At 38.2% G+C, this 24,284-nt stretch overlaps 1 protein-coding gene across 1 annotated transcript in view; it reads right to left on the bottom strand.

Annotated features, from left to right (window-relative positions):
* erfl1 (Ets2 repressor factor like 1) overlaps positions 1–23,796 on the bottom strand; it is a 36,907-nt gene extending 13,111 nt beyond the window's left edge. The window contains exons 1-2 of the mRNA XM_051866384.1: positions 23,486–23,796; positions 19,784–19,937 (exon numbers count right to left, since the gene is read on the bottom strand). The gene's annotated coding sequence lies outside the window, so the exon portion shown is untranslated. The remainder of the gene's footprint in view (positions 1–19,783; positions 19,938–23,485) is intronic.
* Between the last annotated feature and the right edge of the window lie 488 nt (positions 23,797–24,284).

Raw genomic sequence — 24,284 nt, 5'->3', positions numbered from 1 at the left:
ACAGGAATATATATGTAAAAAAAAAATGCAGTAAAGTGAGGATGCTTTTAAAAAAAATGTCATAAATAGATTTATCAATTAACTTCTATCAACTCATTCAAATCAATATTTGGTGTGACCACCCTTTGCGTTTAAAACAGCTTTTGTCCTAGGTACACTTGCGCATAGTTTTTCAGGTAGTTTTTCATCAAGTTCAAGTTGCCACAGTTCTGTTTCTTCATGTAATCCCAGATGGACTCGATGATGGTGAGATCAGATCTCCGTATGGAGCGTTCCAACTGTTGTCAGACTCCTTGTGCATACAAAAATCTCACTGGATTATTACAATTAATGGCAAAAGGAATGTTTGGAAAAGTAAACTGATGTGTCTTATACTGACACCTATACAAAAATACTAATGCCTAAGACTTTTGCACAGGACTGTATATATATATATAAATTCAGCTTGCTCGTCTGGATTATTATGTTAATATATGTAAGGCATTTCATGGTTTAATATTAAATATTCCGACCATATGTTAAATCATTTTTAATCATTTAGTAAATCTATGCTTTGTAATGGTGTGGGGATTCAAGGAATTCTAGTTCAATGCCGTGGAAAAATGATTTGCGCTAATCTTATAGCACAAAAACACTAAGTATGAAATAATAAGTGTGCTTTTATAAACATTATTACATTTAAACACAGGCATTGATTACTCATTCATTATGGAATAGCCATGCCCTGCAGAATTAACACATTTACCCCTGTGACTAATTACATTTTGTGAAAAGCTCTGCTGATTGCACATTAATGTTTCGACAAAACAGAGCTGCTGGAAACAATTTTGTGTTATGGGTGGACCACAAAATAAAATGGTACAAAGATGAGGTTCAGAAGTGGACTAAAGAGTACAGTGAAAGACAAGAAACTGAGTAACAGATGGCAGACATTGTTTCTAGTTGTGAAAAAGATGGACAGCAAGGTTCTGAAACAGAGATACTGAGGGAATGTGATGAGTCTTGTCCCTCTCGCTCTCTGCTCCCAGGACATGAAACAAACCCTCCGTATCTGTGTCATCTTTCTGTTTCGGGCTGCCACTGAAAAGGGACTTACTGAGCACCCTCGCCCCTCTCTCTCTTTCTCCCCCCCACTGTTCCTTCCTCTTTCCCTCTTTTACTTTTTCTCGATCTCTCGATTTCTCTTGACTCTACTCTGACAGTCTGCACAGCCTCAGGGTCAAAGAACAGAAGGACTGGCTGGTGTGTTTGTTATGAAGAAGGAAAAAGGGAGAGCAGGGGAAAGAGAAGGGAAAGATGGTCAAGATGGAGAACTCGTGATGGGACGCATCAGACAAATTGTGCACACTACGAGATAAAAATGACAGTTCCAATGTAAACACGTGGAAATGAAATATTTGCAGGTGGCTCACAAAATTCTATGAGAGCTTTATTTTTAACGGATGTATACGTATTCATAAAGACTCAGATGAGACATCTTTGTCTTTTGCCTGGAGCATGCAAAATGAGGGACATTTGATCACATTACTGAAAACTATTAATTTCTCTACAAAAGTTTTGGATCCTTTTTGTAAGGGATTTCTATAAAGGGAGTGTAATAAATTTAGGTTTCATTTCATGTTATGCCAGTTATTTGAATTTGCAATTTGAGAGAGAGACCAGGGAATGTAACACATTTTTGTTTAAACACCTGTGTGTTGTATTGCACTGTCTCAAACATATATATCATATTTTCATATCTGCTTCACATCAAAGCAGTTTAGAATTTATTCTTAAACTGTGTAAATCAATGTTAAGTAGCCTACAATTAATCTAATATTGACTTCCACTAAACTTTGTGCATTCATTGTGTCATATCACAAATGGATATGAAATTACACTTTCTTACATCAAAATCGTTTTTGTCCTGTGAATGCTTTATATTTTTACATTCACAGACTTACAGTTTCTTCTGTCACCTCAGGAGGGTGGTCATGCACGATAGTGATTTCAACTTCTGGTTGGTTACGTGATGTGGGTGAGACGTGTTACACCTCTCTCCTCATACCAGCGATCATCTTTCCTAACACTAGCAAAGTTTAGATACGAAACCCAATAATTGAGATAATAAGGTGAGGAGACCGTGAAAGTTTCGGCGGTGCTCAGCTCAGCACTTGTGGATGAGAAAGCTGAGGAAAGTTGGTTAAAAAAAAGAGAGAGAGAAAGAGAGAGAGAGGGAGAGATGGAACAGAACTTGCTCAACTTTAGGAGCGATGATAGGAGCGAGCGTAGGCTACGATATGGTATCAGTTTCTTATAGAACATCGGACTTAAGATACAAGGAAAAGAAGGGGAAAAAAGACGGAGAAAAAGTATCAATCGATAGGGTTAAATTATTCATCGTCATTAATTATCGATCGCTCTCCGTTGCCGACTCGTCCGCCTCGCGCCAGAGTTGAAAGGAGGGAAAGCGCGCTTTATTAAAACCGGCTCGAGCCTCATTGTTTCATGTCCCGCGGCAAAGAAAAAGCTCGAGCTTGGTTCTGCCCGCGCCAGTGAAAAATATACACACACATCGCCCCCCTTAAAGCTCTTTTTCTCTCCTCGCTCGCTTTCCCTCCCGACGCGCGGGAGAGCTTTGGGGAGCCTCGTACGGTGTTCACGGGGCGGCTGTGTCTCGCGTGGATCGATGTGGGATCAATGGCTCTCGCTGACTAATAGCCAGAGAGCGCCTTTGATCTCGCGGCTGAGAGATCAAAACCTGCGCGAGAGGGAAGAGAGAAGGGAAGAGAAAGAGGAAAATGCGCGGGAGAGCGAGCGGACCTTAAACTTCACACAAATACGCGCGCCGCTCGTACTTCGTTACATCTGCCGTCATCCTGTGAGGTGACATCATAACGTATTGTCCACGATTGTTTACTTCCCTTCAATGAGCAGGTAATATAACGCCCTGTCATACATAAACAAGACAAACAAGCTAATTTAGCCATTTCAGCATATGTTTTTACTACAAGTCAGCCTATATGAAGACTGTGGTAACTCAAGAAACCTGTCCTTTAATGTAGCCTATCTCTCAGTCTTCACTAATTTCCCTCAGTAGACGTATAAGTTACACAAGTGAGTTTCACTGCCGTCATAATTGAAATCTCAATGTTTGTATATCCCTTTGTACATTTTTAAAAATCAATTTTACGCGAAAACCCAAAACACGTTAATTCTGATTCAAATTATTATTTAAATGGTGCACCAGGGAACTTTTTGGCTCTGCTTGACGTTAATTTAAAAAGTGTGGAAAGCTAATTAATAGAAGTATTTGGTGAAAGAGAGAGTGGTGAAAAAGTGAAGTGCAGACTGCTCAAGGTCTTGAGATCACAGCAATTCCAGTGTGCATTTGAACAGATGATTCTCCATAAAATCACTCTAAAAAAAGAAGCAACCAGTTAGGCTAATGAATCCTGCTGATTTATGTGTCCTTCATATGTCTTTATCATAAATTTAGCCTAGCCTATTGTACAAGACAGAAGCTAAACAGCTATTGCACATTTCTTATTTGCTATCCCCCTCTCTTTATCCCTCCTCCCTCTGGTCAGTGAGTTACTCTCTCTATCGCTCTCACTTCCCGAATTAACCACTCAAGAAGTCACCACCGACTCAATCAATAGCTCATACATAAACCCTGCTATAATCGCTCCACATGCCTGTCTGTCTGCCCCCTCATCCCTCGTTACCCCTTCATTCTCTCTCTCTCTCTCTCTCCCTCACACACATTTCTTCTGTCCCCTTACCTTCTATTTATGTTGGCTTGACAAACTGTTCTACTAATTAAACTTACTGTTCACTTTCTTAACGCAGCCTTCTAATAACTGCTTCAATTTCATCCATTGGCACTGTGCAAAAACTAATTAATCTAGGCTAATCATTGTGTTGCTATGCGTCAGAAAATGTATGTGAAACCTCATTTCGCTAGAATCAGTCTGAAATGGCATTTTTGCTTTGTCTTGTTCCCTCTGAACATGGTGACATCACGTCTTCCTTGCACAACTTTGACTATTTCTATCAACATTTATATATTAGTACATGAATGACTATTCACTTTTAGAAAAAGAATATCTTACTACTGCAGCATATAATTGTTGGGTTTTTTCAACATTTAATGTACAAAATCTGGTTTGTGTGGTAACATAAATTAAGGTAACACTTTATTTTACAGTGCCATAGTTACATGTTACTACATGTACTTATAACAGTAAATTATGCATAATTACAAGTAACTAACCCTAAACTAAACCCTAACTGTAACTCTATAGTAGTTAATTAATAGTACTCAGTACTTATTTGAGTAATTACAATGTAACTACGGCACTGTAAAATAAAGCGTAATCGTTTTATTCAAGTTAAAAATATTTGATATAACCGTATCAACCTACATTAAGAACACACACACACACACACACACACACACACACACACACACACACACACACACACAAATATCAGATCTTTAAGGTAACAATTGCACTTTACCACTTTTTGCAGTGTAGTTAGTCAATCAATATTTAATGTTCTGTCTCCTGTTTAGGTGCATGTGTAATAAAAAGTTTTTTCGATATCTACGATTCATTTGTTTTGGCCAAAGCAAGTAAATATCCAAGCTGGACACACGCTCTCACTCTCTTTTTAGCCCCTGCTGATCTCCTTCTCATATTCAAAAATATGAAAACACAGAAACCAACACACATACACACAAACAGTCTCACACACAAGACACATAGAGAATTTAAAGATTACACACGAACGGGCCCCTGCTCATATTCCCTGCGCTCCAGCCTCTCTTTCCCTCTGTCTCTGTTTCAAACTCTTTGATTCGATGGAGCGGTTTGATCTGTGCGAGAGCGAGTTTTGTAAACACATTTTTGCGATCATATAGCCATGGGCAAGGCGCGTATAAATGAGGGAGAGAGAGGGAGTATGGCGAAGCAAAGAGAGAGAGAGAGCGACGTTTAATGAGAGGCTCAAGTGGAAAGGCACAAGGACGGATTCAAACTTGAATACGAGAAATGTGGAGAAATCAGCCTTCCCCACCGGATAGGTTGATGAAATATAATGTAATAGTGGATGGCTGGCTCTGCTTTTAAACAAACAACTCGAGTGAAAAGTGCTATATAGTATCTAAATCGACATTTCCCCACGGAGAAAAAGAGAGAGAGGACAATTTTGCAAAAGGGACATAGCAATCACAAGCAAGGACAGACACAAACACATTACGGTGGGAGCAAATAAAGAGAAAACCTTGGCGAAAAACGGATTCGGAGCGAGCTAAACTAATAAATGTGCGCGGTCCTATTCTTTTCTCTGTTTCTTTTCTCCACATCGGCGTCGTGAGCTGCTAATTCGTTTAACTTCGATTGCTAGCGCAATAATAGCGCTAACCCGTCGCCTCCGTCTCCTGTATTGCAGAGACTTCAGATCACATCTCATTGGGAGGGGAAGAAGCTATGACCCCATGTCACTGATTATGACTATACAAAATTAAATAATCCACTATTTAATCTAGCCAAATAAGTAGCTTAAAATTGTAAAGTAACTTAAATCAATGCGTATTATTGTGAATAACAAAAGTAATTACTCTCTGACTATGGCTATATTTTAATAGGCCTACAATATTTTTAGCATAAGCTAGTAGGCTAATCATTTTTATGAGTTTTGAAATGGAAACGGGACTAAAAAATGATGAAACGCTTTACGTATAAGTTCTTTAAATGAAATGCATTATTAAATGGCATAATTTCCACTGTCCCTTTTGTCTGTGTGTATTAATTGGTACAGATGACGCAACTTATCAACTCATGCACCGTATCGTTATTTGCATAAGCATCCCATGCCTCAGTCCCTTGCGCAGAAAAGGAAAGCTCTTCTTTTCTATCCTTGTTTAGTGTGTGCTTTTCCAGCTTTTTAAAAAACGAATAGCTCGAAGCCGTAAGTGTGTCTCTGTTCGGCAGTGGTGGTGTGCGTGTATGTGTGAGTGCCCGCGCGCGCTTTCTTTTCTTCCTATTCTATCCACCTCTGTCCAGGGAATTGTTCTCAACATTCACAAACACATCGCAAATACCCGCCGGCTTCACAGTATCGATTTCTAATTAGACGGCAGGATAATCGTTGGAGAGAGAGAGATGAAAAAGGGAAGAGGGTGGCAAGAATAAATAAATAAATAAAGGTCTCGTGATTAACTGAATTAATAAGAGAAGTGCAAAAACAAGAGAGAAATGCAAAATAATGGCCTTTCTTTGCATTCTTACTGTAACAAAACGCCTAATGTGCCTCTATGAAATTAAATGAAAGGATTTTAACAAGAACATCGTTTCTGTTGTAATGCTAGGCAATTAGTTTGGGGAAAAAAGAAACGTACATTTTCTGGCCGCATTTCCTGCAACTTTTCTCACTGTCGTTTCTCTCGTTTTGACGTCAGTCACTACGAACTTCTCACTCTGAACTTTACTCTATGCTCTCCCTCCATCCTCCTCCTCCACCACCTTTCCCTCATCCGTCTCTGCCCTTCTTGACAGTGTGCGTCACAGAGGTTAGTCCGGGGCTCAGGTAGCTCATTTACTTTAATCAAGCTTTCATCATCAGGCCTATACGCATGTCTTTGGCGCGCGCGCGCACATTCACGAAGCTCTTTCCCTCATCCTCTTTCTTCCTTTAGTTTTTCGTAGAACGTCTCTCTATATCTCGCTCTTTTCCCCTCGCTCTCTCCTCAAGCATATGCTAATAACTCGGGTGAATACACACCTACTTAACCCTTCTCTCCTTTGTGCTCTCCTCCCTCTTTGGCGCTCTCTGTCATTAAGATGGTGATAAAGTGTAGGATTACTCAGAAGGCTAAAACAGTGACTGCCCTGCCCCGAACTCAGCGCACACTATCAATCTCCCGGAGTCCTACTTCTGTCTCTGCACTTTTGCTGTTTTATCTATCGCCCTTATCCTACTTTCATTCACACAACTCTTTATTCTAATGTGTAGGTTAGCAGTGTTGGAAGTAATTTATCTTTTGTCTTGTGGCTTCAGATTTTTTTGTTGTTGCATTTGTCAAATTTATGATTATGAAGTCGCTTTTAATAAGAGATGAACTTTTTTGTCTTGCAGAAAAAAAAAACTTGAAGGCAGATGCACGCAGTAAACACATTGATTTATTCTCTCTCTCTCTTGTATCAGAGATCCGTTAGGATTTCTTTTTTCCGTTTGTTTGAAGTTCTCGGCATGTCTCATTACCGACAAGCAAGAATCTCTCAATAAAGGAAGCACGTCTTATAGGCAGGTTTTACTCCTTCCAGGTGTTGTTTCTGCATAGCACGCCAGCAAAACCATTATTATTATTATTATTATTATTATTATCAAATTATTATTATTACAGTAATATAGTATTATTAATAATAATAATAATACGTTTTTTGTAGGTTTATTAGAGTTGGGTCAGACTGATACTTATGAACATTTCCATCCGAGAATCTTCTTAAATTAATCAGCACATAAATCATGATGTAACTGCAAAGCAATTCTCATCTTGTCTCTGATGAGAAGGTCCATCAGACGCGCGTGGCTGTGCGCGTGTCATTTGTGACGCGATCTGAACTGTAGTCCGGGTTCAGGTTTTCCCAGACTAGCATGTAGAAGTAAATTGTTACAGGAGCTGTCAGGTTCAAATGGGCTGAACAAAACCTTCACCAATACTGTATCTCAGGGACAGGGACTCCCTAACACAACGGTACGAAATTAAAGATAAAAATCGCATGTTATCTGTCGAGGTTTTAGTGAACATAAATAAGTAGGCTATGCCTATTGGTTAAGTTTCAGGAATGGTCATGTTCAACTGCATAGAGAATAATAAATTTGGCTTAAAATAAACACATGCAATGTGATTAGATGAGATGTGGATGATTATAAGGGGCTCGACAATTCGCAAAAATATAATGTGACATCTGTGACTGACTGGAGCAGATCTGAACTTGTAATTGAAAGAAGAAGAGGATGACATGCGTCACACACGTTAACTTCATTTATTTATGAGGAGGGTCACATATTTCTGGTAAAAGTAATAGGCCTATCTTGATTAAGAATAACTATAAATAAAAAGACTGCATTGTTTAGCAAATGATAAATGTTTAACTTATTGTCTGTCACATGATATGCAGAGACTACGAGTATCTTTTTCAAAACGATTTTACAACAGTTTTATTCTCGGATATCATTTTGTGTACAATGACTTTGCAAAAATCAAAATGCATTAATATCGTTTATGTTTTGACAGTTCTGTCCTCTCTCTCTCTCTCTCTGATAAACTGGTGAAGAAACGAAAAAGCTCTGTGTATAGATTTACGAGATATCCGCGGCTGTCGTTAATTTACGGATTTTTTTTACGTGTTATACATAGATGTATTTGTGAATTTCTTTACTGTTTTGGGAAACCGAACCCTGACAGAAATATAAGGAACATATTTGAGAACCTTAGATATCGCTATGGAACATTTCCCAACATTTTAAGTGCAAATTGAGGATCACTATAAACTGTTTTTTATGTTTAGTGTGAATTCAGCATGGTTTCCTGAAAATCTTGCAAATCAGAGTCCTAAAGAAATAATTCATAGAAAAATTTTAATTATGTAGGCCTAATTTTTTACTCACCCATGTGTCTTTTGAAACTGTGATGTTGTTTATTCTGTGAAGTCATACAGGTATTGAACACCAGAGTGATGGTTAACTGACTGTTTTACAAACCAGCACATCACTAGAATTTTAGTGCATTTTCAGGTCGTAATCTGTTGAACTAGGCCAAAACTTCCACCAATATGTTCAAAAGGTTGTCTCACACTAAAATGTGAATGAAATCTCAGATATAGTGTAATGACTTTGCAATTATCAATATGTATTAAGATATGCATTAAGTGTCCCTTTTGTCTCTGATAAATGGTAATTAGAGAGATTGCAAGTAAAAAGTTGCAAGTAAAGAGCTGTTCACATATTGAGCATTTTGCATTGACAAATCAACCAGAGATCATTCATTTTCATTGAGACTAAGCAATTTCTGGTGATGTGATGTGGAGTTAGCTGATTCAGACTCCTTAAACTAACTGGTGTACAGGTATTTTAAAGGCTTGAGTATGACAAATCTGTAGATCCCAAAAGGAGCTGGCAGATGTGACTGTTCCCAAAATTGCTGATGACAAACCAAAGGAGGCAAAGGAAATAAATCACTAACTGCAACTAACTCTTTAAGAAGACTCCAGGATGGAGCAGGTGCGCCCAACATGACTTTAGACACCATAGCATCTTCTTTACCATCTAAATCTTCATCACTGCATTGGTCATTTTAGACCCTTTAGAACACTGAAAAGTTCACTAATTTCTAATCCTCAAATGTTTTATTTGTGTCCCTATGGACATAGTTCATCACCATAGCTGCACTGAGGACAGAAGACTGCAATGCTCTTGAAAATTTTAGCAGGACTGTAGACTATGGGAGAGTTACTGTGGCATTTATTATCCTCACTGCACACTCTAAAAAATGCTAAGTTGTTTCACCCTATGTTTGGGTCAAATATGGACAAACCCAACCGTTGGTTTAAATTAACCTAAATTCTATGGGTTTGTCCATATTTTGTGCAAAAGTGTAAAAAGTGTATATAAAATAGTGCACTCATTTCTTTTTAATTATTTAATTTCCCTAATGTCACTCCAAACATCTGATTCTTTGTTCCATAGAACACAAAAAGTGAATTTTGAATTCTTTAAAAGTTTTGCAGCTGTGTGAAGATCGAAAAAGCCCTTAAGACCAGAGTAGAAGTAAAAGTTACAACAATTTATCAGTTAATTATTTTTGAATTTTCATTACTTTTAATATCTAAATAGAAGCCAAGTGAAATCAGCATTACAATGTTTCCAATATTATCTCCCTTCAATAGTGTTGCAGCTGCTCATGTCTTTCTTAATTTAAAATGGACACACTCCATCCCTGACAATCACTGTTTTAATGATCCTTGGAGTTTGCAGCAATGTTCTTTACAAGTAAAAAAACCTCAAAAATAATCATCTGATAAATTTTTACTTCTACTCTGGTCTTAAAGGGATAGCTCACCCAAATAAATAAAAATTCTGTCATCATTTACTCACCCTCAAGTTGTTCCAAACCTCTATGTTTTTTTTTTTCTTATGCTGAACACAAAAGAATATATTTTGTTTCATCTCTTTTTGTTCATACATTGAAAGTCCATGGGATCCAAAACAACACTAGAGCCCACTGACTTTCATTGTATGTACAAAAATAGACATCTGATACATTTTTCAAAATATCTGTTCAACAGAAGAAAGTCATACATGGGTGCATTTCCCAAAAGCATTGTTATCAACTATGACCGGAATTTCCGTCATTACCAACATAGTTCAACGATTTGGTTTTGTTTACCAAAATCATAGTTCCAACGACCATTTGCAAACAGCATCGCAAACTTGTGTGGTTGGAACTACAGCTCTCAACCTTGTTAGAACTATAGTTTCTTGTTATGAACAAGCTCTTGGACACAGTAAGCAAGATATCATTCAGTACATTCTATATCTTTAATCCCATTTAAATCTATACATTTCAATCTATATATTTCAGTGTGTCAACTATCAGCACCAATTTTGAAGAGTGTGCATGTGCATAATTTCACGAGTTCACACTTACAAATAATCAGATAGCTAATATGCGTATTGGAGAGTAATAGTACGCGTATTTGGTGTGCTGTCCGAGGAGAGGGCCACGAGCTCGGTATTTGGCTCGAACCCAGAGTACTCCCCCTGTATTTCTGGTTTAGGTAAATAACCAGGCGAGTGTGAGGAGACGGGGTGGTGGAGGGATGCTGAAAATGATCAAAAAACCATCGACTGCCTTTATATATAGGTCTCCACTCATGCTGATTGGGTAGATATGTTGATTGCTGATTGATGACTGCTGGTTGGAGTGATGTGATGATTAGTTAGACCATTTGAATGTGTTCCTCCCGAACTTTGTTAATAAAACATCATTACGTAAGGGAACCCCTGAGCATGACGTAAACTAGAGGAAACCCACGATCAATCAAACATCAAATAAAACAAAATGACGAGAACAAAAAAAAGTGAAGTAGTCCTCATATGCCATGTTCGTTAGAGTAGCAGTAATCTGACATTAACTGCAATCTTGAATCGATTAATTAGCAGAAGATATTACTCCACCACCTGTGTATGAAGTCATTAAGTAAAGTCCTATATTGCTGAACTGACATGGTTCAAACGACGGAGGTGTGACCATGTTACTTTGGTTTGAGGAAACAGTTGTGACTAGCTAGGTAATTTCTCCAATGATGCATCGTAATATGCTAGTTAAGCAGCGAGTTACATTGTTGTATGGCAAACACACCCCAGGTTTGGAATGACATGAGGGTGAGTAAATGCTGACAGGATTTTCATTTTTGGGTGAACTATCCCTTTAAGTTAAAATTTTCTCATAAAATAAGCAACATTTTTTTAAAATAGTTTTTCAAACTATAGGGCCACCCACAACCTCTTTCACACATAACTCTTACTACCCTTTGTCTTCAGTCAAACTCTGGACCTTATTTCCACTCTTGTATCCCCCCCCCACTTCCCCCTCAACCAAACAGCCCACCTCTGTGCGTGTCAAATCGAATCTCCACCACAGCGCCTACTACACCCGCTGTGTCCATGTATAATACGTCATACACACAGGGAGTGTGAGATGACGGATTACTGAATTAGACGAATAATGACACCTGACACTTCTGTTACCGCTCCCTGAGCTGCCACAGCCAGCGCAGCAGCGCCGGTAAATAAAGACCAGAGATGAGGAAACACAGAGAGAGATGAACAAGGAGGGGGAGCAGCAGGGAGATGAATGGAGAGAGCAAATGGAGGTGTGTAGGCCCATATACAAAGAGAGATGGAAGGGAAACCGAAGACAAAAAGAAAAAGAAACTCGACAAGTCAGCTAGATGGATGTACGAGAGCATTTTTATTTGCAATCTGCTTTGCTTCACAATAGTTCACAATGGCGTACGTCTGTTTTCAAAACCAATAAACGCACGAAAGGAGAGGCTGTGTATTGGCTAGACTTTAGGTGCTGGTAGCATCAGCACAACTTGAGTTGCATGTGATGTTAGTTTGTGGCCTGACCTATAGTGAGTGCACTGGGACCTTGGCCTGAAGTTGTTTAGATATGAATGAAATTATCTGCAAGGAATATAATAAAGGGATAGTTCTCCCAAAAATGAAAATAATATTTTTTTCTGTGGAACATAAAAGAAGATATTTAGAAAAATGTGTCAACTGCTTTTATCCATATAATGAAAGTCAAAGGGGTCCAAAACAACACCTTTCATTTATCTAAATATGTTCTTTAGTGTTCTGCAGAAGAAGGTTTGAAACAACATTATAAATGATTACAGAATTGTCATTATTGGGTGAATTGTCCCTTTAATGCTATATCAGAATAATATGGAAAAATAGATGTAAGATATAAAACTACACTTAAAAATCCTTGGATTTGGTGTGAGCACCATACAAAAATAATACACCATCATACAAACAGTTTTAACAATCCAAATATCTGTCACTGTCATAAACTTATGTGTAGGAAAATCACATCAGACGTTTTCCAAGGCTTTCTACAGGTTTGGGAGTAACATGACACCCACATAACACCGTATGTGTTTGCGAGAGAGACAGAAACATGGAGAGAGTGGGAGCCAGAAAGAAATATTGACAAAGCCTAGATATACACATAAGTCATTGAGTGTGGCCTGCCCGGCTCTTGTATTTTATAGCTACGCTCTGTGCTGGCGGAACAAGATGACAGCTGAGTTCCTTCAACGGAAAATATGGTGCCTCTCTTGTTTTCTCCGTCTCCCTCCATCGTTCCTGTTTTCTGTCTATCCCTCTTTATATTACTCTGTCACCTCACAATTCTGTTCTCCCCCCCCCCCCCCCCCCCCCTGTTTTTTGCTTTCTCTTTATGGTTGTCCTCTGTTCTCTTGCCATGCATGTTTCTTTTTGCTTGTTATCTTTGTCAGCCTCAATCTTCTTTCTCTTTACCACAATGTGTCTAGTTTTTCCTTTCTGCCATTCCCTCTATTTGTTCTTCAGGCTCCTCTGTTTTACTTTTGTCTCATTTATCTCTTCCTATCACTGGACATTTATGTTATATGAAATGTATGCTTCCATTCAAAAGTTTGGGGTTGGTAAGATTTTATATGTTTTTGAAAGAAGTGTCTTACCAAGACTGCATTTATGTTATCAAAAATACAGTAAAAACAGTAATATTGCGAAATATTCTTCAGTCTTCAGTGTCACATTGTGCTTCAGAAATCATTCTAATATGCTGATTTGGTGATTATAGGCTCAAGAAACATTTCTTATTATTATCAATGTTGAAAACAGTTGTGCTGCTTAATATTTTTGTGGAAGCCCTGATACATTTCTTTCAGGATTCTTTGATGAATAGAAAGTTCAAAAGAACTGCATTTATTTAAAATTGATTTTTTGTAACAGTGTAAAAGTCTTTACTGTGACTTTTAATCAATTTAATTTATAAAAAAAAAGAAAAAAAAAAAGACTGAATCTTGAAATGCCTCCTATAAGTGAACTTTTTCTGCAGAAAGCATGCAATTTTATTTTTGCTGTTTTTCTTTGTCACCATTTTTAACGCTTATTCTTCTCTCTTTTTACATCAATGTGTCTATCTTTTTCTCTCGGACGTTTCCTTTATCTGTTCTGCTGGATCATCCGTGTTACTTTTCTCTCTTTTCTCATTTACATCTCATTTTTTTAATTGGACATTCTGTTTCATCTGCCATCTTGTAACTTGTAGGCTACAAGATGGGAGGTGGAACTTGTAGGTTCACATCTCTTCATATTTTCTGTACTCTTATCTGCCTAACATTTGATATAAAATATATAAGCAACAAAATATTTAAATATAGTACCAACTTCAAATGCATATTAAATGCATCTGAATCAGCTCATACCTTTACGCCTTATTTTATTCACCCTCGTTTCTTTTGCTTGTTCCTCACCACTTCCCTCTCACACTCTCTACATTCCAGCCACCCCTCCCGCCTTCTTCCGCAGCCCGAGCACAGAGCCCCAAGTGTCGGAATCAATTAAGAGTGAGCGCCGTCGCGCCCGTTCCTTCACGGAGGTAAATATTAAACTGCAAGGAACGGCAGGCAGAGAGAGAGAGAGAAAGAGAGATAGAGGAGGGGAGAGCGAGCCCTCCGTCCCTAATCCGCCGCATCGATCAGCCGGGGATGAGGGTAATATATTATTTTGACAAGATACGATCCTCCGACGCGCACCGCTATCCCCGGCGATCGATTTCTTTTTCTCTCTCCCTTTTTTCTTTTTCTTTTTTCCCTTCAGCAGTAGGGACACTGCATGCGCACCTCTGTTTTGTTGTTAGTCGCTGTGTGTGCAAGTGTGACTGAGCGAAACAGTGTGAAGCCAACAATAGTTGAGGAAACGCCTGGAGAAAACTTCTCATCTGAGCGGCACAATCTCAGCGTCTCGACAAAACGATAGCAGACATGAAGTCTTAATAATGTCTTTACGGTGTCGTCTAAGGAACATAAATTTCAAAGTGATCACCCATCGTCAAAACAGTTCATAAAACGGCAAAGGAAAGCCATTCACTTGTGCTACAAACAGAAGAGTATTAAATGAAAAAACTTCAAAAAATAAAGGAGTTTTTCCAACAGAGATTTCTATATTTTGGAGCTGAGGCGCCTGGGTGATGCTGACCAATTGTAAAGTTAAGTGACTGGCCCCTCCGGTCCCCTGTGCTCTTTTGCCTTCCATCCATATCGCTTTGTAAACTGTGTCTAAATGCTAAATTCCCAGATCAATTTTTTTTTCATTCAACCTCTCCCCCCATCCCTTTGTGCCCGCTGCCCCCTGCCTCCGCCTCCGAAGTGGATTGAAGTTCACTGTCTCTTTGCACACGCAGTCTGCAGCGTTCTCGCGTGTATGCAGTTGTGTGTGAACAAGCACAGTGAGATTTATAAACGCAGAAAAATCTAGCAAATCAGCTTGTTTCATAATTTCAACCACCGCTCAGCAGGCCGCTCTGCCTCCCAGAGCGCTCAGGCACCAGTCTCAGTCTTTCGTTCACTCTCTCCCTTTTTTTATTGTGCCATTTTCTGCCACTTCGGCTGCTGTGAGGGAGGCAGTAATGCAGTCACTGTCCCTCTGCAGCCCCCTGCTGTGTGTGCAAGTGACTTGGCCTGTAAGGAGAGGGGGGGAGACGCGGGGTCAAGGTGAGCTCTAATACACTATTGATCCGCCCCAATTGAAAACCTGATGGAAATTTTACCCCCCTCCCCTTTTCTCCTTCCCATCTGTGTATCTCTGTCTTTCCCTTGTCTTTCTTTTTTTTCTGTCTCCCTAGTGAACAACTTCTTCTGTGCTTCCTCCCTTTTGCAAATTAGATCCTACCCAGAGGCTGTCTTTGTGGCATCTTTTTCTCTCATGTTGTCCCCCTTCTTCTTCTTTGTCCCCTTTTACATCTTTACACTTTGGAGACATCTAAACCAGTTCCTTGTTTTTTTTTTTTTCTCATTCGAAAAGGGACCCTCACAAAGAGACCTTCTTGTCTCTTTTCTCGCTTTTTCAGTTTGTCTTTTTGAAGAATTGCATATGTAGTCTTTGAATGCATTTAAACTTGAGTGAGAATGTGTGTGATTGAGTAAATAAGAGCACACACACACAGAGACACTGTGAGCAGTGTGGCAGTATGGTCACCAGTGCAGTGTATTAAATGCCACTGTGGGTTTGGCCTCAGGGCTGCACAGCGATCCCTCAGCAGGAAGAGCCAGTCGATAGCACTCCATCCTGGCCAACAATGAACAACGCTCCACAAAATCTATGTCAACACTTAAGTATTTTCACTGCGGGAAAAGTGGAAAATGAGACGGACTTCATCCGTCACGTTTTAAAGAACTCTCTCTTTCTTTGTCTCTTTATATTTAACATTACTAACGTGGACCGCAGATGCTATAAGAAGCTATAGCTAACTCTGGCACAACATTGGTGTTATATGGTCCCTGTTAAATAAATGAAATAAAAAAATGGTGCAACCAATAATACATATGTCAGGGTTGGGCAACATTAAGGAAAAGGAATCAATCAATCAATCAATCAATCTATCTATCTATCTATCTATCTATCTATCTATCTATCTATCATCTATCTATCTATCTATCTATCTATCTATCTTTTTTCAAAACTTTCAAACAAGGCCTTGTCAACATTTAAAGTTTGCCTTAATAAACCTAGATTTTCTAGTTATGAGCTTCTTTGAATATCAGTTCATTTGAATTCTGCTTCCTTACATGGGAATGGCAATTCTACATCCCGTTTGCTGCCTCAATTCGAATTCAGCAACTGAATTGGAATTGAAAATGCATTTTCACTTTAATTCTGAATAGCGTACAATCCTGACATATGTAAATAAGAGGCTTAAAATCACTGAAAGCCTTAAAGGGTTAGTTCACCCAAAAATGAAAATTATCCCATGATTTACACTCAAGCCATCCCAAAATATCCGTATTTAAAACTTTATTAACTATAATAGCTAGCTTTCGGCAGACAGCCGTATGATGCAATGATGAACACGGAAGCGCAGAGGATAGAGCAAAACAAAACACCGGTCACGAATTAGAACTCTAAAACGAGAAATTTTAAAGAGAAATGGTGGAGGATTTTGATATAAGAGAAGAGGAGCTTGAGCTTGTTGCCCACCCCTATTTGTTTAAATTGTGAGAGGTGTATAAGCTTACGATACTCCTACATCCTGCGTCATACATCACGTCACGGGTTACTCATTTGGCGCAAGTCAACTTGCGCAGTATGCGTGCGGTTGTCCGCCGGAAGCTATTTATACAGTTTTAAATATGGATAGATATTTTTCTCACAAAAACGCATCACTTCGCTTCAAAAGGCCTTTATTAGGAGTCGTTTGGATCACTTTGATTATGGATGGATGCATTTTTTTTGCTTCAAAATGTGTCCCCCCATTCACAACTATCATAAAGCTTGGAGGAGCAAGGATATTTTTAAATATATCTCCGATTGTGTTCGTCTGAAGGAATATAGTCAAATACACCTAGGATGGCTTGAGGGTGAGTAAATCATGGGATAATTTTCATTTTTACATTAATAATTACGTTAATAATTCTGTTCCCCAACAATGATTGGTCAATTTAAAGACTATATTAGACCCAATCATGTCTAAAATAATACTTTTTTTTTTTTTTAAAAATCATGGGACTCTGAATCTGAAATTCACTCTCCATCAGCATCTCTCTGCTTTGACCTTTCCCTGCTTGCATAGTTGTTAATTACTTTGTAGAACAGACTATGTGATAAAACTGTCTCTCTGAGTGCATGCAAGAGCTTCCAGGTGTGATTTATGTTCTGTTGTGTATCTGTCAGGTGGTAGCGCTATCTGTACCACAATCTCCCCATGGACGCAGAAACATTACACATGTGGTGAGGCCCTGTGTCGACCTGCAACCCGTGATACACATCTGGAACATCAATGACAATGATGCACACTAAGGATGAGGAATGAGACAATGCTAGACAGAAACACTGAAGCAAAGGTTGTTCTGTCTCTTATTCCTTACTCCATACACATGTGCTAAAGAGCCAAATAAACCCAAAATAATCACCTTCTCTTTTTATCTCGCTCTCTCTTTCTCAGTCTCTCTCTCAGAGAGTCTTAGCTTAATTGCTTTTAAACCGGATTAATGACTGACCGGGGACATGTTGCCTTAATCTCCGCTCTTGTAAAGCTGCTGTGTCTCAGCTGTGCCTTCTCTCTTTCCTGTCCTCATCCATCCTCTCAACCCACTTACTCTTCGTCTCCCTCTCCCGCACTTTCCCTCAGTCACCATCAGTCTCCCTGTCCGTATTGCTCCGTCTTTCCCAAGCACAGTTTCTGCTTCTTCTGCACATTATAACTCAATCCTGTTATGCCATTTGTCTCTCTGTCTCTCTTATGCTCTTCGCTGATGTATTCTTATCTTTTACTTTCATCTCTAGCTCTGTCCGAGTTATGAGCTCACTTACTCATAAGTGCACACACACTCAAACCCCTCTGCTGTGTGTGTGTGTACGCTGTAGTCGTGATGCATGGCCAGTCGTGGAGTCTTGTATTAGCACATGTCGATGGAAGACTGTCATTGCCTCCTAAGTGTTTTGGCAATACGGGATCTGCTGTCATGCCAGTGCAACTAATCTCAATCGAATTACATTGAGCTGGTATTGAGATGGTGAGAGAGGACAAGAGGCTGTGTACTTGACTAAGCTCCTCTCATGGCCAACAAGTGTTAGAGTGTGTGTTTGCTACCAGTCCTTAATATCAAAAATCATAAAAGCTATTTTTTCTCTAAACATGTTAAAGTGAGGTTAATTTAAATTGTCATTACTCACGCATATGTCATTTGACTTTCTTTTGCAGAACACAACCGAAGATATATTGAAGAATGTTTTAACTGTCCATATAATGAAAGTTAGTCGGGTACAAAACAACATTGGACCCCAGTGACTATCATTATATGGACCAAAAACATTTTTCACAATATCTCCTTTTTCGTTTCACCGAACAACAAAAGTCATGCAGGTTTAGAATGATATGAAGTGAATAAATGATGACAGAATTTTCATTTTATGGTGAATTATCCCTTTAAATAACCATGCAAGGCTTTTATTTGATATTGCTGATAAAATATATTTAGGAATGATAGTTTGGCTCTCTTTCTCTCTCCACACTCTTCTGTCTGTTCCAAAAGTCTAATATGTCTAACCTCTGAACTCTTTTATTTAACCTACACCCTCTCGTCTATATTAGTCTGTGCAACTTTCTAGTAAGCCTACTGTCTCTTTCTCTCTCGTGGACATTTCTATCTCCTCCTCTCCCCTTGCAGTTGCCGTCAGGATTAAACAGTTATCTCGGAGGCCCTCTATCGCCCCTAAATACTGCGGATGATAAGACTCGCTTGGATTTGTCAAATTGGGCACCATCGATTAACTGACCTTTCCTTACTCTCAGGCTCCCAGGCACTCTCCACACCGCCGACAAGCCAGATAGAGAGATAGATGGATATATATTGGTGTTATTATTGTGTACAAGTTTGTAGCTACCAGGGGTGCACGGGAGGTGGACGAGATAGGAGGAAAGAAGAACACAGTGGGGAGGGAGAAAGGACAGAGCAGGAACTGGGAGGAAAGGAGAGAAATGCCTTTGCTTTTTAGTATAAAGACTACAAAAAAAAAAAAAAAGTTTGCCTTAAGAACACAAAATGTGTATCTGATTTAACTGTAAATTAATAAATTTGTCTTTACAATATGTTATTATTCTAATGGTTACAAACACAAGATGGAAGCATAGTAAAGATAAAATACTGTATAACCATTTCAGCATTCATCTTGTGAGATCCATACTGAAACTATTTTTAAAAGTGATTTTCACTGCAGGTGACAATATTTCAATTCTTACAAATGGAATAACAGATGCTGCGAAGAAAGCGTGCTTATGTTTGGCAACCTGTTGTGAACAAATTCACGATGCGAGTGAATACAAATGTGTGTTTCTCAGTAGTGTTGGCTATACAGCGCATCATTTACGTAGCAAAATAGGTGCGAGATGAAAAATGATGCGAGTGTTTCGTGCTATAACAGCAGACCCGTGTGTGTTTGTTTTCGGAGCTGAACTTACCGGCACTCCCAAGTGGCCTCGCCTCAGACGGAAACCAAGGGCCGGAGCCGGCACCGTGGCTGCGGGCTGTAGGATGGACCGAAAATCTCTGGGCTTTATCTGATCCAATTCGAAGAGCAAAGATTGTGCCGTTCCGTGCAGTATAATTGATGCGCTGAAACGGAAAAATATATTGTTGATAAAAAATTAAAAAAAAAAAAAAGTTTATAAAACGCATTTTAATCATTTTCCACTCTTTTATTGATAAATTAGGCTGCTTTTTCTTTGTTCTTTAACAAACATAGCAGCCTAGTTAAAATTGTAAGAGTAAGAATGATATGTTACTTCATTTCATAACATTAATCACTTCTTCTACTGTATGTGACAGCAGAGATTTGGAAAGCTTAATGGAAAGAGTCATTTTGTTCTGCAAATTTTATTCAATATGTATTTTTTTTTTTTACACCTTAAAACACAGATTTTCGAACATTTCGGATAAAAAGCTGTCGGGTAATGTGCAGAGTAAAACTTTGAATACGACTAAAATACAAAGCGCCATTGGCCTGAAGTCAGTTGCAGTAACCGCGTTCATCTAAAAGAGGTCTAAAAGCGAAAATGACACGTGAAGTTTGACATTAGACAAGAATAGGGGGGAAAAAAATTCGGATTCGCTTTACATTAATTTTTATTTATTTATTTATTTATTTATTTTTTTTAAATAAAACTCAATATTTTGTTTGTTTTTTAGTCAGAGAATCAGTGCGTTTATAACAGTAGCGCTCATATTACCTACCTATCATTATAAATAAAAATGCAATTTTAAGAACTTTCTAACATGGAGGATGAGAAAATAGCCTAAATAAAATGTATGCCTATGTGTTTAATTTGAAAAGTATTTTTATCCTAACTAAAGAGTCTTTTTTAAAACAAGTTTCAGCCGTGACTTACCTAAAGTGTGAAGCTTCACAAATAAAAAAAATGACGGGCAAATATTTAACGATACAATAAAATATAAAGTTTTCTATATGAATGTTTACGAAATGCAAAAATAGGCTACTTTAAAATAGTTTAATTGTATGAAGCTAATTATTTATTTTTAAAATGACTGAAGTTATTAGAATAGTAGCCTAATAATAGTTATATTACTATTCATTATTACTAGTTATAATATTGCCTATTATTATTAACACAATAATGCCAGCCACATTATTATATTTACATATTATCATTATCTTCTACAGTGGCTGGAGCATGAGACTCCAAACAAAGTTGGCCAGGTGAGCAGTTTCGGTATCGCGGACTAAGCAAAGGCAGTGGGGGTGGAGGGAGGGGGGAGTTACTGAGTGATGTGGAGAGGAGAGATATCCCCAAATGCCATTTAATGTCGGAAATATTTCCTACAAATATTGACAGAGAGATAGACGCAGGAGGGAGACGCAGAGGAACGGCTTAGACGGGCAAGTGATTGAATTAATGGATGTTCTGGATATTGTCCAAATTCGTGGACTGACATCCTGCGGTTAATTACTTTGATTGAAATCAAATAATGTGAAAACACGTAAAGAATGCAGTGAACTCGGAAGATGCAATAGGCCCTATATGTGTTCAAGGACTGAGGCAGGAGTACGGCCTTAAAATGATAATTAGGGATATTTACATCAAGTGACAAAACAAAATCACTCTTGTGGAAAATCCCCGTGATTCTCAATCGGGTCTTTAATAGTCTTCACTTTCTTTCCTTTCCCCAATTATTTTTGCGGACTAATAATAATGATAATGATAATAGGCTAATAATAATAATATTTATTATTATTATTACACCTAGTACACAAAAATATTATTACTTATTACGTGTATAATTATTTTTAAGAGTTCACAAAAAAAATGCACACAATTAAACAAAATTACTTATTAAAATTAAAATATTACTCTGGCAAAATAGGCAGATGCGTATATTTTCAAAGCTAGCCTATTATATTAAGCAAACTTTAAATTTAACAAATTAAACAAATTTCCAAAATTATCGACGAACCGTTTCTAAATAAAATATGCTAAATATTATTACCCGAAAGCTTAGTTTTAATAAATTTTATTTAATAAAATTAATATATAGCCTATAAAAAACTTAACTTTTCGTTTTCGTTTCTATTTAAAACCAAAGTTTTTTAAAAATGGAATTCTTTGAACCATCACCTTGATTAACATTTTTACAGTGTAATATTGTTGCATACAAGTCACATTCAAACCATTTCTATGATTTTCTTCAACACTTTCAAGATTTAGTGCAGTGCTGGAAGCTTCAAATGTTTACCAACGAACTTTAGAGATGAGCCGAGTCAGGGCTGTGAAGTAAACGCAAAAGAGCAAAAACAAAACCCAAGCAACCAGAGTTTTCAGAACTCACATGTTTTTAATGAATAATTTAACAAATCCAAACAAAATATTTCGGTTGATTTAAAAAAAAAAAAAAAAAAAAAAAAAAAATCTAAAGATCAGTAAGCCTACATCTAAAATGGTTAAATCTAAGTATCTGTTTTTTGATTTATAAAGACTTATCAAAAACATTGCGTAAGTAATAATTGATTAGATATGTAGGCTATGCTCTGTTCTAACATGGATTTGTACCAAAGAGCGGCCGTGGTAGACATTTTGATGCAACTTTTTATAAACATACTAACCGAATTATGGATCAAATACAGGCTCAGCCTATTCGAGCTCTTATAACGGGGTACATATTGAACATAATCCTTTAAAGTTTTCCTACAAAAACAGTTTTATTATAATGTGCTGAATTTTTGCACAGAAAAAAAGTTTTTCAAGTCACAGATTACTGGGCCTAAACCTAAATTCTCCACACAAATTACAAGGATATTCAACATTAAACGCTGCATGCCTAATATTATAAACCAAATATAAACATACTCATTATGGCTCTCTCTTCAAAAAAATATTTTAGTTATAATTAATATTCTAGTAGCCTACATTTCCAAAACTCCAAAATGCCCCAGAACATAAGAAATCAAACCCCGCAACTAAGCAACGGAAAATGTATCTAAATAAATATGAGTAGAAAGTGAATATTGTCCTCTCGCTCGCACTTGACCAGTGGCCAACATGACAAGGATGAATGAATGGAGCAGCACACGTTATGCACTTGTGAGAGTAAATTGAGCTTGGTCATTTGGCTGATCGAAGGGATACACGCACACCCGGCGCTTAGTCCACATTAAACGTCTCTAGTTGCCGTGAGAGTGACTGTTTAATTGACTGATTGATAGTGTGGCGTGTAGGTGAGGGCTCAACGAACAGCGTTAACAAATAGAGACACTTAACAGCTAATCCGACGTGGCACGGACCGCACGGCTCGCGAGACTGTTTGCGAGTGTGCACGCGGATGTCAGCGCTTTTCAAAATGACACAAAACTCAAAGGATTTGTCATACTGTAACATTTCCTTATAATTTAATAAGATTGTACGAAAACACATCTTTGTGCTAAACACACACACATGAACAAGAAACAATTCGTACTTAAGTTGAAATAGCCTATTTAAAATACGCCTAATAATAATAATAATGATAAACAAAACTTTAAAAAATAAAATCCATCCATAAAATATGAGTATTTTGTAAAACGACAAAAAAGTTCAAAAATTTAAAAAAAGAGAAAAGTTTGTGAAATCATCGTAATTTTTTTTTTTTATAACACAGTGCGGATGACATACCTCAGCCTTTCCTGATCGTGTTCTCCAACCGTCCAAAGTAGAAACTATCTAACCCGTGTGCGCTTTCACTCTCCTGGTGTGTGATCCGGGGGCGCGCGGAGCCGGGATCCGTGGAAGCACCTCTACACTAATAACCACGACCGAGGGAACTGAATGAGAAGGAGGGAGGGCGCTGAGGAGGTGTGCATCTCTCGGTAAGTAGTTAATTAGTAAATCCCCATTCGCTGTGCCTCGGGTCGGTTTGTTTTCCCCGGTCGACAAGCCGAGAGGAAAGAGAATTTGAAGTAGGATTCGACCCGTTTCCGCTCCTCTGTCTCGTATATGAAGTGCGTGTGTATGTGTGTGTGTATGTGTGTGTTGTCCTCCCTCCCACCCTCCCTTCTTCTCTCTCTCTCTCTCTCTCTCTCTCTCTCTCTCTCTCTCTCTCTCATTCTTTTCGCCAGAAAATCCCCTTTACTCTCGTCCTAACATTCTCGCATACACAATTGCCCGTTTCGCGATTCTCCAGTGTCCATTTTGCTTCTGGACTAAATGTCCAATGTCCAGGCTAACTTTCAGCTTAACATTCAGCCACATGCACTATAAATACTCCATGCATCACACTCCCATCACCACCATTAAAAATCAGTGATTTAGTTTTAGTTCTTAAAATGAAGCCTATTAAAACAACAACAAAAAGGATTATTTTATCAACTCCTTAAGTCAAGTTGAGGCGCTATATTTGGTGAGCCTATACTGCTATTCCACCTAAAAACCTTTGCCTGGTGGTGCATGAAATGAAAGAGAGTGCTAAAATTTT

Source organism: Ctenopharyngodon idella, chromosome 16, assembly GCF_019924925.1.
Source record: "Ctenopharyngodon idella isolate HZGC_01 chromosome 16, HZGC01, whole genome shotgun sequence".
NCBI classification, from domain to species: Eukaryota; Metazoa; Chordata; class Actinopteri; order Cypriniformes; family Xenocyprididae; genus Ctenopharyngodon; species Ctenopharyngodon idella.
This window is presented reverse-complemented; position numbering and strand designations above follow the sequence as displayed.